The 16,324-nt window shown below is 39.5% G+C and overlaps 1 protein-coding gene across 7 annotated transcripts in view; it reads right to left on the bottom strand.

Moving 5' to 3' along the window:
- Positions 1–16,324, bottom strand: part of PRDM2 (PR/SET domain 2) — a 119,361-nt gene that overhangs the window by 34,728 nt on the left and 68,309 nt on the right. The window contains exon 1 of one of the 7 annotated variants that reach the window (XM_048824667.2): positions 5,901–5,959. The exons of the other annotated variants lie outside the window; for them this stretch is intronic. The gene's annotated coding sequence lies outside the window, so the exon portion shown is untranslated. Of the gene's footprint in view, positions 1–5,900; positions 5,960–16,324 lie in introns of those variants that run through there. 7 annotated transcript variants of the gene reach the window in all.

Raw genomic sequence — 16,324 nt, forward strand, 5'->3', positions numbered from 1 at the left:
GGAAAAAAAGGTGACTTGCAAGAAATTAACAGTTTAGCCAATTTAATTTTGATACCTGTTTCGTCACTATAACTGATAAAGCAAAATAAGTCTACAAACGCCTAGAGGAAAAATAAATGATCAGTACAAGGTAAGATGAGTTTGTCAGAAACAAAAACATGCTGAACTAGTTTTCTTTCACTGATGGCACAAAGAGGATCAAGGAAATGCAGTGTAACTCAAATAACTCAGACACAGTTATCTGACATCTTCATAGGTATACTAGACAAACAAGACTTCTATAAGGATGATGTTACACATTAATGGTATCTTAGACAATTTTATGAGACAAGGTGGGAGAGGTAATATCTTTTATTGGACCAACTTCTGTTGGTGAGAGACAAACTTTCGAGCTCACATAGAGCTCTTCTTCAGGTGTCTCTCTCACCAACAGAAGTTGGTCCAATAAAAGGTATGACCTCACCCACCTTGTCTCTCTAATATCATGGGATCAACATGGCTACAACGCCACTGCACTCTTTAATGCTTTGTGTCAATTTGAGAAGTGCTGTCAACTGGTATTCCACATGGGTTCCATATACTTCTGTGTAGTTTTCAAAATAATTCTACATCACTTTTCAGCCATGACTTGGAAGAGCGTGATACAAAAAGCAGAGGAATCATAAATATTCCAAAAGAAAATATTAAAACACAGTATGATTTTTACAAACTGGAGAAAGATGAAATCAATTAAATTCAATAAAGGTAACTATAAAGTGGTTTACATAAAAAGAGTAATCAAATATAAAATTGGGTAACAGTTGTTAGTGAGCAGAATTACAGAAAGATAGGGATGATGAACATAATATACGTGAATAATGCAATGCTGACACAAAACCAGAAAATACTAAAGGAACACTACAAGAAAGCAAGTCAGGTAGCTGGTCTGCTCTATCAGACTTTGGTTAGGCCTTACTTGGGAATGCTACATGTAACCTTTGGGCAGCACATTCTGATACACTCGACAAAGTTAAGAGAATAGGAAAAAAAGGAATAGTTTAGACAATAAGACCTATCATGAAAGCTTAAGAACCAGATATGCTTACTACAGATGAGAGGACAGACAATTCTCTCCCCGAGAAATAGCTAATGTGAGACAGAAAAGAATACGGAGAAATTCTCCATCCAAGAAGCTGTAGCAAGAAAAAAAAAACATAGGTCAAATATAACTTTGTAACTATAGGTTTCAGAGTAACAGCCGTGTTAGTCTGTATTCGCAAAAAGAAAAGGAGTACTTGTGGCACCTTAGAGACTAACCAATTTATTTGAGCATGAGCTTTCGTGAGCTACAGCTCACTTCATAACTCCGATGAAGTGAGCTGTAGCTCACGAAAGCTCATGCTCAAATAAATTGGTTAGTCTCTAAGGTGCCACAAGTACTCCTTTTCTTTTTGTAACTATAGCCAATATGTTGCTCTCCATTTGTGTCTGTACTATCTGCAAAGGGAGACCTTCTCAGGGAAAAAAAGGCCCAAATATGGAATTATCAGAAGACTTAGCCAATGATTTGAAAGATGCACAGAAACTTCATTTACAAATTGGCTTTGAGGGTATACTCTCCAGAGTTCTCCTCCTGCTCCTATATATAGTCTCTCTTCATCCAAATCTATGATATTTAAAGGGTAAGGGATAGGCTCTCACAGGTGTATGAAGGGTGGAAAAGTGTTTATTTACATCTTCATTCTGGGTAAACTTTCCATCCTTGAAAAATCTCACACTTCTGATACATTGATGTATGCTACATATTTCCCTTGCAGCTAATGGCTTGTCTACATACGGAGTTATTCAGTTATTCAAAAGTGGATTAAGTGAAACAGGAAAAAGGAACTCTTATTCCAAAATAAGATGGTCAACATATGGAATTATTCAGGACTAGCTACGGTACTTTAAATGCACACCCTACCTTAATCTGAATTAACTTTCAACTGTACACAAGCCCTAAAAACAGCCATCTCTTCTGAAAATGAACACCTCTGCCTACCCAGCTGCTAGAATGGTACCGCTACAAGAGAAGTAATACATCCTCTGCCAGGCTATAACAGGGTTTAAACTATAACAGGGTTTAAACGAGAACTGGATAAATTCATGGAGGTTAAGTCCATTAATGGCCATTAGCCAGGATGGGTAAGGAATGGTGTCCCTAGCCCAGAGGTGAAAGTAAGCTGGTATGCCCCGGTACGGGGTACCGGCAAGAGCCAGTGCGCCACACCGGGGTGGATCGGCTTCCCCAGGCGCAATTTAAAGGGCCTGCAGCTCCCAGCAGCAGCTGGAGCCCCCGGCCCTTTAAATTGCTGCCAGAGCCCCACTGCTGGAGCCCTGAGGTAGCGGCCGTGGGCTGAGGCGGCGATTTAAAGGGCCCGGAGCGGTAGCGGCGGCAGAGCCCTGAGCCCTTTAAATCGTCCCCAGAGCCCCACCGCAGCTTCCCCAGGGCTCCAGGGACGATTTAAAGGGCCAGGGCTCCGGCTGCCGCTACCGCCCAGGGCCCTTTAAACTGCTGCCAGAGCCCCCGGCTGCCGCTGTTACCCCGGGGAGGGGGAAGGAGGAACTACGCTGCTGGTACAAGGTGGGCCGAGGCTGGCTCTGACCTTCTTCAGCCCCATCCCTTCCGCCCGAAGCCCTGCCCCTCCTGGGGGCCAGAGCCAGCCCCAGCCCAGCCCCATACCGCTAAGTCCCTAGACTTACTTTCACCCCTGCCCTAGCCTCTGTTTGTCAGAGGATGGAGATACATGGCAGGAGAGAGATCACTTATGTTCTTAGGCCTCTCAGACATAAAACTTTCTAATACACGACCTTCTGGCCAGAGATGTGAAATGTATTCTGGAATCCATGTCTCTCACTTAGAAGCACACTCTCCTACCTAAGAAGCCATTGGACTTGCCTCATATGAACCATTTTGAACTTAAATCTGAGATTATTCCTTTACTCTTAGAAGTATTTTGCACGTCTTTTGCTGAAAGTTTTTCCTCTCTATTCCTACTGAAACTTTCTAATCTTCCGACAGAAATGTTTAAAGATCAAAGAAAGATCAGCTTCACACTAGAGAAAATAATTACTAGTTTTTATTTGGACACCATTGATGTATGAACTAATTTTGTATTTTCTCCCTCTTTTTTGATGAACTTAGATTTAATTAGTTGTCCAGCTTTCTCAGGGTGTTTCATTCCATTTTTGGTTATTTTCTTATTTTTTACCTTAACAGATTTTTATTAGATCAAGAGATCACTATACATTACAATTTTTTATTTTTATTTTTTGCCATCTCTGGATCACACATTACTATATGCAATGCTTTCTCTCAACTGAGCAGCTTTGTGCCTCATCTTATCCCCAAATACTATAATGTTTTGTCTCTAAGAACTTCCCTGACTATCATACCTACCTGGAATTGTGTGATAGGGCATCATTATCAAGTGCTGGGAAAATGCAGCTGGAGACTAATCAGAAGTTTCAGCATGCTTTCTGATGCTCCGACTGACCATAATGAGTTTCTCTGTGCATCTTTACCTGCCAAGCTCCGCAATTCAATATTATATGCCATTAGTCAGAACCTCTGATAACCTTTGAAAGAAAAGGATCCACAGCCATGGTCTTCAATGCAATTCCCTATCTGGGCACAAAGGGCTTCAGAGCTGTGTGATGAAGTGGGACTGTTCTTAATGTTGTCTCTGAATATTGTGGGGGTGCCTCAGTTTCCCCTATGCAGGTCTTAAGTATCTAGGTGGTGGGATAAGGGTGTATGATCGTTGCAGAACCCTAGAGGGCAGGTGTGTGCAGGGTTCTGGACACAGAGAATGGCAACTGATGGCCTGACCCTTCCCCCCTGCAAAGTGAGAGCTAAAGGGTTGAAGACAAAGAGATGAGGTGACCTCCTGGCCGGGGAAAGGGACAAAGCCCAGAGGAGGAGGGGCTGGAGGGTGTGTCAGTTTGGGGCTGGCTGGGGACGAGGAGTGAAGTGCAGACGTGGTTGTCTGGCTCACTGCCCCCCAAAATGGACCCGGCTTGGGGTCCTGTTCTCTGTACCTACCTACAAGCTCTGGTTTAGACCGTGTTCCTGTCATCTAATAAACCTCTGTTTCACTGGCTGGCTGAGAGTCACGGCTGACTGTGGAATTGGGGTGCATGATCCTCTGGCTTTCCCAGGACCCCACCTGGGCAGACTCCCTGTGGGAAGCGCATGGAGGGGCAGAGGATGCTGAATGCTCTGAGGTCAGACCCAGGAAGGTGGAAGCTGTGTGAGCTGTTTGCCCTGCAGACAGTCTGCTCACAGAAAGGAGACTTCACCAAAGTACTGCTTGGTTTCGTAGGGAGCAGTTCCAGACCATCGCTCGGGGACTCCGTGACAAGCTGTACACATCCAAATATCAGTGCTAACACACCTGTCATCCCTGCTGAAGCTCACAGCAAGTGTAATTGATGCAACTGCACCTCTGGGACCAAAAGTAAAAAATATAAAAAAGACTCAAACGTTCACTTCAATAGAGTCTAGAAACCATTGTACACACCAAGTGCCATTATGTATCCTTTGGACACTGCCTCTAATGAGCTTTGAAACAACGTATGGGTTGAAACCCAACAACAGAATTTTGAGAGCACAGGCAAAATTCCACAGCTCCTTCTCTCACCTTCTGGTGAAGCGGGAGTTGGGGTGAAGAGGAAAATTGGGTCTCCTGGTCCATATGCCAAGACCTCTCGTGTTCTGAAGTAGTCTGACCCACAGTCTCCCCTTCCATACACAGAGGGAAGCATTCCACTCGAACAAAGGAACGTGTGCAGAACCTGAAATCTCTAGGAGCCTCACCTTTGCATCAAATACGGTGGTGGCTGAGGACTATATTTTGCGGGTCCTACATGCTGTGGCAGCTGGAGCTACAGTAGATTAAAACTATTTCTAGAACAGAGTGGAACAGGTCACTGGGCACTTTTAAACCTATGGTGCCACCTCTAATGTGACTGCTATAAAACCTTTGAAATGGAAACACAACTAACTCTTCACTTCTGATAAGCTGAGACATGCATTGTGATAATTAAGAGGCTTGGTAAATGATGTAGAAAACAATCACAAGGGCTTTGCTTTTGTATTTTTTTTAAATGATAAAGAGAATGCAAACTTTCCCAAGTTTCATCCATTTGTACAATACACTACCAAAAATATCATCCCCACTATGACCTGAAAAACAAAAGAAGAACAGTCTTCATAACTGAAGTTATTTAACCTACAGCTAAAATTAATGGGTCATCTAGTTGCTTATGGGCTACTAAAAATTCCTCTCTCAATATCAAGATGAAAAGAAGGTAATTTCCAAGCCCCCTCTAGACAGCCTCCTGCTTTAAAAAAAAAAAAAAAACCCAAAACCCTAGTTGATATACTTGGAACATTTTTAAGTTCATGGCCTTTAAACAAATAATTTGAAGAGAAGATTCATCTGGAACCTACTTGCCTTTATTCAGAATAGCCAACAAGCTGACTTGCATGTATATATAATTTTAGATTAGTCAGATCAATTTGCAAGGAGTAATGGAAGTATCTATTGCTTTTCAACAGGTTGGGTTTTTTTGTTTTTGTTTTTAAACACATACAGCAGTTAGCCACATCTTGCCTTTTTTCAGATTCTGGTCTGCTTATAAAAAAAAGTGTTCAAGACAGATAACTCTCAAAGACCTGCATGTTTTATCCAACACATTTCCAAGCAAAAGCAATAACCACGACACTGATAAGAACTGATACCAATGATCAACTAATGAATTGTTGCCTCTTCATTTTCTTTTACTTTAAGACTTCAAGACCAGCAGAAGACCACAGAGGAAAAAATACAGTACTGAACCTGGTGGAAGCCTGAGTATAAGTACACAGGTGCACTTACCATCAGGTTCCTGAAGGGTCCTACATGGCTGCTACTGCCAGCTGAATCCTCCACTTGGTCTAAACAAGAAAGATACAGGAATGAAACACAGGGAAAGTGAAATGGAAACAATGACTAAAGAATAAATGAAAGGTAGAACCAAATATATATGTATATGCATAAAAAGAATTGCAGAAGAAGACTGCAAAAGAAAACTGAATGAAAGAAACAGAGGGAGAACAGCTACACTGCCTACAATGACAAAGGTCAAAAGGGGAATGGCCACAATTTGCACATTTTGACTTTCAGTGCAACATTCTGCTGATACCAATTGTGTTTCCGTTCTCTCTCCTGCCACTCATGCAGCATTCTGTAGGCAATAGGGTGGGTGTGCCGACTGCTTGCCCACCATTGCACTATCTAACCACATGGGTACAAGAAATCCTACATTACTGACTTTGGGCCAGATCCTCAGCTGATGTAAATCAATGTAGATCCATTGATTTACATTAACTGAGGAGCTGTCCCTAGAAGCCTGCAAATCAATCTGTTGGATGAACTTCAACAGTGTTTAGCAAAAAGTAGCACCCTCTCTATTTATCCCTAATGTAAAGGGCTGGCAACATTTTATAGCTCAGACCAGGACAACAGCCTCAAAACAATCTATAGTACTTATGCTGATGTGGACTTTGCTAATAACCAAAAGCTGCAGTAAATTAAATCCTCTGCTGATGGTGATTTTTGGAGAGATGGAAGAAGACACGTATATGCCAGGAGGGGGGATATCCATCTCCATCTTTTCCTAAAACTGGAGCTGCAGAAGATCAACAAGCATTACCAGATTTGCCAAGGTGCTGCTGTCTCAAAGGGATACCTGACTAAAATAATAAGGCTTCAATGGGATGCAGAGTGTGCCATAACTCAATATGTGGATCTCATAGTTAATTCTTCTCTCTCAGACAGTGCTCTGATCATATATAAGTACAGAACACACTTCTCTACACCAAGAACCATGGATAATGTTTAACAAAAATCACTGGTCACCGAAGGTCAAAAATTCCCTCGAAGTCTAAAATCAACGTATCAAATTGCAACTGGCTGTGCGTAGATACATACCTCTAGAAAAATACTCTACACAGATGCTGCTGCTGAAGCACACAACAGAGAATGGCTGCCGAAAAATCCTGGCTCCCCCGAAAAACAAGGGAGGAGCTACTTCATCTTAAAAGGAACCTCCAAGAGCAATAATGACTATGGCCAAAGGGCAAGAATTCACATTTCAGTCCACATCCACTCTGGACTACACCATAACCACTACACTCAGTTCTCAATGTAAGGTATTTTTTCTCTGAGTAACAGCAGAATGGGCAGAAGAGGACTGCCTATGTCCAGAATACAGAAGCACATTAACAATAATTTTGCAGTTATGTTTGCCTGCCTGGTTTTGGAGGAAACGCTGAATTACATCAATCTCCAGGCACCTGCAGCCATCTCACTTGTTGTATATTCTAGATATAAATGCAGTTTACACATATGGAAAGACCATGTCCAAAATAGAAGAGACATTGTTCCAAAAATGGTAAGTCCATGTTAGAGAAATACAAGAACAATTTAAAGTTCTGCATGACTTAAAATACTCTATTTGTAAATGTTATGTTTCAAACTTGGTATAACTTGGTAGGGGGTAAGACAGGGACAGCCAGCTCTTTTTTCACCCCGATTTACTTCCTTCTGAATTTGTCATCCTTCCACATGCACATGAGAAGCAGCACAAAATACAGGTGAGAACATGCTACAGTGCTAACTTATGCATTTTTAAATTTTTGTGTGAACTGTAAGAAAAAGAGTTGCAAAGCACAACTCTGTCTAGAATAGAGCCCAATGTGTTTAATAACTCAGGTTGACTGAATGGGTCAAAAATTAAAATGATGACATGCAGAAACATGCTAGCAGCAATGTGGCTCCTGCACAGTTCTGCTCTGAATGTGGAAGGGCCTAAATAGCAGCAATGCTGTGGGATGGGAACAGATTTAGTGACAAGAAAGAAAGCTAGAGAAAACAAAACAGATGACAAATGCCAGTTAGTAAAGATGTGAACACTTTAATACTGTTCCCATCAACATACATTTTCTTTCTGTTAACACTTTAAGAGTCTTGCATTTGCTTTTTGAAATATCTTTATCATTACTCATATCTCACCCCATAAAGAAATCCTGTTTTCAAAGCCTTTGATTAGGATCTATCACAACACCTGCTGAGATAGTAAAGCAAATCATAAACACTTTCTGACTGATAAGTCAGTACAAAGCCTGTATGTTAAAAGGGCTGCTTAAAGTCAGTAACACTGGAAAACTGCCGGAAATTTTTCACACTTTATGGAAATTTTGTATAAGCTTTATTCCACATGATGAGAGTGGATTTTTGTATAACCACGGGGATGACTGAAATCTGCTGAACCCTCTCCCTGCTCCCACCCCAAGCCACAAGATTCTGCAGATTAATACATGTAAAGCTTAGCAATAAGTGAACATAAAATGCAGCTGTACTTTTCTTTTTTTTAAAAGGCTATATGTGAAGCATTGCCGATCTATACATCCACCAACGTTGCTGCACTGGAAAATATTTTTTGATAATTTACACTACAATTCACATAAATGTAGCATCCAAGATCAAATATGGAATGTTGCACCCACTTCCCAGTTCTGTAAAACAAACAGGTATTGAAAAGTTGTCCAGAGATTCCAGTAGTTTGATGTAGGCCAGGTGACCCCACTCCACCATTTTGCCGGGCAACAATTAGAGATCAGGTGCCAATGGACCCGGCTTAAAATGAGATGCTACCTGGCAAATGCGGCGCAAACACTGGACAAAAGAAGAAACTAAACGAAAATGACAAGGGATAATGGGTAGGGGGAAAAAATAATGCTCCTAGACTACGCAAGCAAGAAAAAAAAAAATCAAAAGAAAAACCCTTAGAAATTCTGCCTCATCACAAAAACTTTTAAATACCATTTTAATATTAGGACATTAACTTTGAATATTTCCGACTTAACTGTACAGACATTACAACAACATACCAAAGAAACTTTTACCCACGTCCAGCTAAGTTAACGTATGGAGATTTATTTAATTAGGGCAAGTTTCTTGAGAAGATGAACCATTCTGAAGTATATTTTTGGAAGTTCGTGTATAAACTACAGACAAATTCTTCTACTCAGTTGGGTGTGTCTTATGAACTCAAAAGCTTCCACACTTGAAACTCAAGAGAAATACAGAATCTTGTTAAGAAATATATTGCAGCGAATATTGCTGCACTGTTAGGGGAAAGGACTACATAACCCAATAGGATTCAGCAGCCGACAGCCTCTCAGACTTTTAGGGCCTATTTTCAATCAACCTATAATGGCCTCCAATTTTGTACCCACCAAAAGACAGATATAAGCATGTGGCACACAACAGCTGAAAACTGGCAAACAAAAAATAAAAGAAATTCCCCAAAACTCTGGCATGACTGGTGTTTATTAAAATTACTACATTTATAAAACTGGAGACAAACCATTACTATGGAATTACACTAAAAATGCTAGTCCTGTTCCACAAACACGCAACTAGATAAATTACTACGAATGCCCATCACATATACTACAAATGCCCAAACACTACTGAGAGTAGGAGGTCTACAACAGAAACTTTTGCAAAGTATATACTGGCCAAAGCCCTAGCGTACATGCAGTTATACCAGCATAAAAATGCTTTTGGCCAGTAATAGCTTACTTGGCTCAGTCAACTGGTGTAAGTTCTACCAACAAAAGCAGAGTTTTGCTGGTATAAGCTGCACCTACACTAGGTATAGCTATAACAACAAATCTTTCCTAGCACCAACAGCCTAAGTCCGCTGCTAAGGATTGTGTGTCCACCTCCATTACCGCTTCCTAACTTAAGGAGGCATGTTGTTGCTTCTGTATCCTGTTCCCTTCATAGGATCATGCCAATGTGAGAGAATCATTCAAGGTAAAAGTCTCAGATTTGTGTAGCTCACTCTTTGAAGTCCAAATAACTTCTAAAAGGGCTGGACAAAATGCAGCCTTCTACCCTAGTGTCCCCCTAGTGGTCTCAAAGCTGTAGATTAAGCTAATGCTGTATGAAATTTACTTTTTTTGCGCACACTGGAAGTGAAGTCGCTGCAAAGTCAGTGAGTTGGAGACAGGTGTAAGGATTCTAGACACTATCATTGTTCATGTTCATATTCTAACACTAAAAGGGCAAAATTCAGAGCTAGTCTACTCAGATGCAATGTCATTATTGTCAAAGGAGTCGCACCCGATTAAACCAGGTATCAATTTAGTCTGCAGTGCTGTATGGAAGAAGCATTATTTATGAGACTTGTATTATAAAGATAATGTCAAAGTAAATATAAAGGCGAATATAACATGTAAAATGCAATGGTAGATAGTATTACATTTAAAACTTGTTTGTTATATATTGGAAAGTATACAGTGCCATTACGTCTCTCAATATTGATAGATACGATGGTGTGGCATTGTCATGTACAAGTAGAAGAGCTGCACAGATCTTTTGCTGCAGTATTGTTATAGGGCCACACCAAGTCAGTGTAGATTGTATGCATTGATAGGTAAATAAGGTATTTGGTGCAGATCGATTAAACCACTGCTGAGTTACAGACAGGTGTCAGTATAAAAATATACTGGTATCTTTTATATATTTTACAATTGAGCTTAGCATTACGCTTGGGAGCTGCTCAAGCTTCTTGGTACAGAGCCTATTTTATACACACAGGTAAACAGAAGAATGACTACAACGCCCTGACACATGGAAATCCTAATTCAGGTCTGGTGCAGAGTCCCTTCTCTGTAGGCTGGCAAGAGCCTCAAGGGCTGTAGGAACTATACCTGCCTTTGCCCAGTGACTGCCTCTAACAAATCTGCCAAGTGTTACTGAAGTGCTCCAAAGGGAGCTGTCCTCTATTAAAAAGAAAAGGCACTAAAGTGCAAGACCTGACAGTGGGAATTGTTGCGCCCAAAAACTTAAGATGCTGCACGTGCCAAAGTTTTACAGCCATTGAATTTGCTACCGAAGACACTTTAACATCTGAACAACACAAGTACACAAACACAGCAGCACAATTAAGAGAGAAATGTCTTCTGCTACACTGGCAGTTTACCAACAAAAAAGAATACACTTTCATTGATCAAAGGTTTTTTTCCTTGTACCACAACTCATCTCTTTCCTAGCTACATACTTAAACACATTATACTTAAGGTTCTCAGGAGAGTGAAGAGGAGGAGGAAGAGGATAGGTATGACAGATGTCAGAAGAAGAAATAGAAACTTCATAGTAATTGTATTGATGCCAAATCTGGGAATTTAAAATTTCTTCCCCAGCACACATGAAGCAAGCTTAATTACATACACACCAAGCACTAGCCTCACACACACATACCCCAGCATTTATTAATATCATACAATGAATGCCCATCAAAATTACAACTGTGATACTTAAAGTTTATAACAATGAGAATTCTGTCTTTTCTTAGGAGGATACCCTCAAAAATCTAACACTGGCTTTATTACACACACTGGAGGGCTGGCCCAGAGTATTCCACAAGTCATATTTTGTCATATTTTCCATGTGATGGCACTACCTGAGGTATTCCCCAAAGGTCTTTTGCTACTGCAAAGCAATAGCTGAATCATGTACAACAAAATGAGCAAATATAGTTTTGCCTGTTAAGTACTATTTCTAAGAAATTAGTATTGGAATATGGGTAGGGAAAGGCTATATCCTCAGAGATTCTGTTTCTAACCTATATAAAAGATGAAATTAGTCAACTGTAAGTACTTATTACTGAAGCGTCCAAAAGCATGCTAGGAGTCTCACAAACCAAAAAACCGAAACGTACCCTGCAAAGACCTTACATCCTAACTATAAACACAAGACATTCAAATTAGGGCAAACAAAAAATGGGAAGGATAGGAGAAAAGAAGCAGAAGGGTTACAAATACACTGACTTATGTCTGTTGTGCACACTTCAAAGTTAGTAAGATATATAACAAAATATACTATTTAATCTACAATATTTCAAAAGGTTATGTACTAGTCAATAAAAATAGGTCTTGCAAATACAGCAATTAGATTGTAGTACAATCATGAATGATCGATAAAATGGCTGCATAACAAAAGCTGCAATGCCATGGAAAGTGTGACAAAATTATGTGACTTATGGAAGTTTAAATTAGTTTTTATACATACTCAAAACCTCTATGTTGGACACTTTAATGGCACCATTAGGAAGCAACACTTCGCTATTTCATCTCACCACAAATTCCTGCAACTGTACATTATTAATCCCTATGGGACAAATGAAATTGTGACACGTGTCATGAGATGATATCAAATGAGAGAGTGACTTGCAACAGCACAAAGTAACATCACCATTATAAGAAGTTACACAAAATCCCTGAAAAACTGAGTTTAAAAGGTCCACAGGGTCCTCTGAACAGAATGGTTTTATGCTGAAGAGCTATAAAAGATGGAAAGATGTCTACCTGCACAGTACTTTAATCATCAGGCAGAAGTGACATGGGAACATCCTGTGTCGTTTCTCACGCACTTGCTGTATTATTTATTTGTACACCATCGCCATTCATGACAGGAAGAGGAGTAAAAACAAATACGCTGTTTGAGATAATGTACTCTCTACAATGCCAGGAGTGTAATTCAATTCACTAAATGTACACTTCGGCTTTACAGACGAATCTATACAAATATAACATACACAAACTACTGTAGCTATTGAATACTTGGGACTTAGTTATCCATAATTATTTAAATGCTGCAGAATGTTATCAATTATTGAAAATGGGTAAACAAACACTTATGTGGTTTAATACCCTGCTTTATCACGTTCCCATTATCACGTGTTTGCAAGACTTTGAGTAGAAAAGTTCAGACAGATAGAACTGGACATCTGTGTGGGTGGATCTGTCCTACCAGAACAGATGAGAGGAATGTCCCAGGAAACACGATCATGATTAAATCTGGATACAGTGAAAAAACAGAAGCAGCAGCTCGTAGCAAAGTCATTAAAACAAAAAATATTCACATGAAAATTGCACTGAAAAAGTTATTACACAACTAGAGAATTGAACAGAGGAAAAATAAATGGTGGGAGTAGGAGGAATACACAGGCATCAAGAAAAAAAGAGAACCTGTTATCACTAAAGGCTAACACTGCCTTTAGATTCTTAGGGGAAACAGCTGAAATTTGACAATGCTTCATAGTAAGCATGGTATCAGTTCTCAGCTCAGCAGGAGGTTGAGTATGTACACAATATAATAAAATTTAAACTTGGCAGCGTGTTTACATCCTGATCTGAAGATATGAATTCTTTCTTGCAACAAAATAGCTTTCCCAGTTAAAAGAACAGGAAAAGAAATCTATGGAGCGTGGCCAAAATTTTCAAACAGGAGCTTAAAATTAAGTGGGGGGTTTTCAAAAGTGTCCCACTGAGGTCAATGTGACCTGTGGGCCTAAATCACGTCAGGGCATTGGAAAAGTCCCACTTTTGAAAACTTTGGCATCTGTCAAAACATTTTCCTTGGGAACTAAAGGTAACTTAAGGATATTGGCAGGAATCAAGTAGTTAGTTTCTTCTGCAGTTTACCTTTCAAAGATACCAGCATTTCTTCTGCCTGTATACAAACACTGTTTTCTTCACACAGCAAGGGAAATTATACAAAAATTGCAAACTGGACCATGATAACGGTTTCTTTTTTTAAATCAAATACCATAGTATGGTACATGTTGATATTTTTAGCCATGCCAACTATCTATAGGAATTAAAACAAATGAATGTAACTAACTAAACTTAGGACTTTTACAGTCTTTATGAAAATAAAAAATTGCTTCCTACATCTATGTTGGCACTTAGGAAGTTAAAAGAGCAGCACATATAACTTAAAATAAGCAAACAATCAGCATTATAGAATGCCAGAACGGCTGTAAAATTTTCAGGTACTACAAGCAAAGTACCTCCCACTCTTGCTAATAACATGGCTTCCGACACTTCATTACAAGCTCCAGGCAAGTCTCTTGATAGCTAATTACACATACACTCTGCAACCATATAAGAAATGCATTTTTCTCTTTGGTTACATTCCTTTAGGTTTTGTTTAGCTTACTATTAAACGAAAAGCAAACAAATGATTTTGGGAATATAACTACTTCAGTGAGATTTCTAGAAATAACTGCACTCGATACAGTCTGTCACTCTTCATGTGCAATACAGTTAGGAACACATTACTATACAGTGACAAAAATGGAGAAGGGCGTTGTTCTAGAAGCTAAATCTGAAATATAACAAATATGAACGATTACTTTGATTCAAATAATTTTTTATTTGTCCATTCTTCCCCACTCTCTAAAGTAGGTATGTTTTTCATCAAAACCAGCCACTGCTTTGAGATATTAAGAAAGAGTAAGCACTTTAGGTGCCACTATTTGCATCATAGGATCTCACCCCACAAAGCTCATATGTAATGTGCTTAAAATGCCATTTGTTCAAAAGTAGTAGTGCTTCTCAGCTACCTATGATTTGGATAGCAATTCCGTTTAGAAACGTTTGCCTTATATAGACTAGTATTTTAAATTTTAAAGTTTACCCAAGAACTGTACTAAAAACCACTCGCTTTATGATATTCATTATCCAATCTGTTATATGATTATATGATAACTTTTATTGGTCTTTTCTATTTCTATTTAAAAAAATATCAAATTCCAGTACTGGCAGCATTAAGATATCGCATGTTAAGGCTGTAGTAGTGTTAAGGCTGACCCAAAAGCTCATGTCCTTACTGTACCTCCTGTAAACGTTACTGGTGCTGCTGCCACTAAGAAAGGCCCCTTCCCGCACCTTCACCCCAATCAGAGATTTTAAAGGCTTGGTGCACCAAGACATGACTGCATGGAAGTCTGAAAATGCAAAGGAGTCCATCCAAATAGTTCTGCCCAAACATGGGCTGTGGCTTCACTTGGAGAACACAGTTGTGCGACGACTGCAATACCCAGGAACAGGGCTGCCATTGTATCTAGCTGGAGCATTGGGACTGTTGTCATAGGACTGGCTGTTTACCACTGGGAGAGAGAGACCAAAGTCTTTCAAGACGTTGAAAACAGAATATTGCCAACAAGTGTTGTAACCCCCAGGTATTGCCCCCCTGAGCATGAAATTAAAAATACTCAGAGTTGCTAAATAAACTGCACGTTAAATTCACATTTATTCAAGTTTTCCTTTTTGTTAGCCATTTTATTACAATATTAAATTATTTTATTTTACCTAGGTATTCCCGCAGGATCCAGGAAATGTCATTTGTCAAAAATGTTCTCTACCACCACCACCACCACAATGGAACATTTCTCTCTGCATTATCACCGACCTTATCATTATACATTGCTAGCTTCCTACCATTAAACCCTCTCTTCCTCTTCCTTGTTTGTAAGCAGAATGAAATCACAAGACCTGTAACTAAAAGTGCTCACAAAAACTGGGGGAGATTAGAATTCATGTTTCATGGAAGATGGTGATAATAGAGAACCATTCAGTATGTATGCTTACCAATGAGAATTATTTCTGTAACACTACCAAAAATTTCCAGCCAGATGTGCAACACCTTTAAGTTCCCACTCAGAAGTTCAAGGAACTAATCTGGATGGAATGATCAGCAATAATTTCTGCATCACAATGAGTCTCATTGCCTTACTGGTATCTGCAAATTCTACAAACTGCAGAACACTGTGGGGTCAGTTTTGATTCATTATGCAAGTCTAATTTATAACCATACATGCTGCTGTCATCTGTTGCTCAAGCCAAAAAGGGCTATTTATTCACCTCCCACTTACAGTGCTTACTCTCCTCCTGGGTCTTTTGCTCTGCATTTAAGAATTTGACACCACGTAACAGAAACGACAATAGTGCATATATTCTCACTGCTGAAATAAGCATATTAGGTGTATGGAAGTGTATGTCAAATGAAGTGTAGTCATGTTTTTATAATTTGCCACAAAGAAAACCATTACGTTTTCTAAAAACCTCTGAACAGAGATGATGCAAAACTGGAGATTAAGCAACAGTCTATTCCAGCCCTCAGTGAGACATATAAAGCCTCAGAGTAATGGAAGACAAATATCAGTGTACAATGTTAAATACTGCACAAGATTTTTTTCAACAACTACAGCTGGACCAAAAAAAAAAAAAATTGCTAAGGCTCTTTCAATATTTTCTTAAACTTAGGCCATAGTGAAAAGGCTCAGTTAATACTACATAAACTGCAATTTTCCAAACTAACAATGCTCAAATATACCTTTAACTGCTGTTAGGCAGTCACTATTAAGGCTACGTATGCATTTGCATGCCTGAAAACTTTGC

Source organism: Caretta caretta, chromosome 18 (genome assembly GCF_965140235.1).
Source record: "Caretta caretta isolate rCarCar2 chromosome 18, rCarCar1.hap1, whole genome shotgun sequence".
NCBI lineage: Eukaryota > Metazoa > Chordata > Testudines > Cheloniidae > Caretta > Caretta caretta.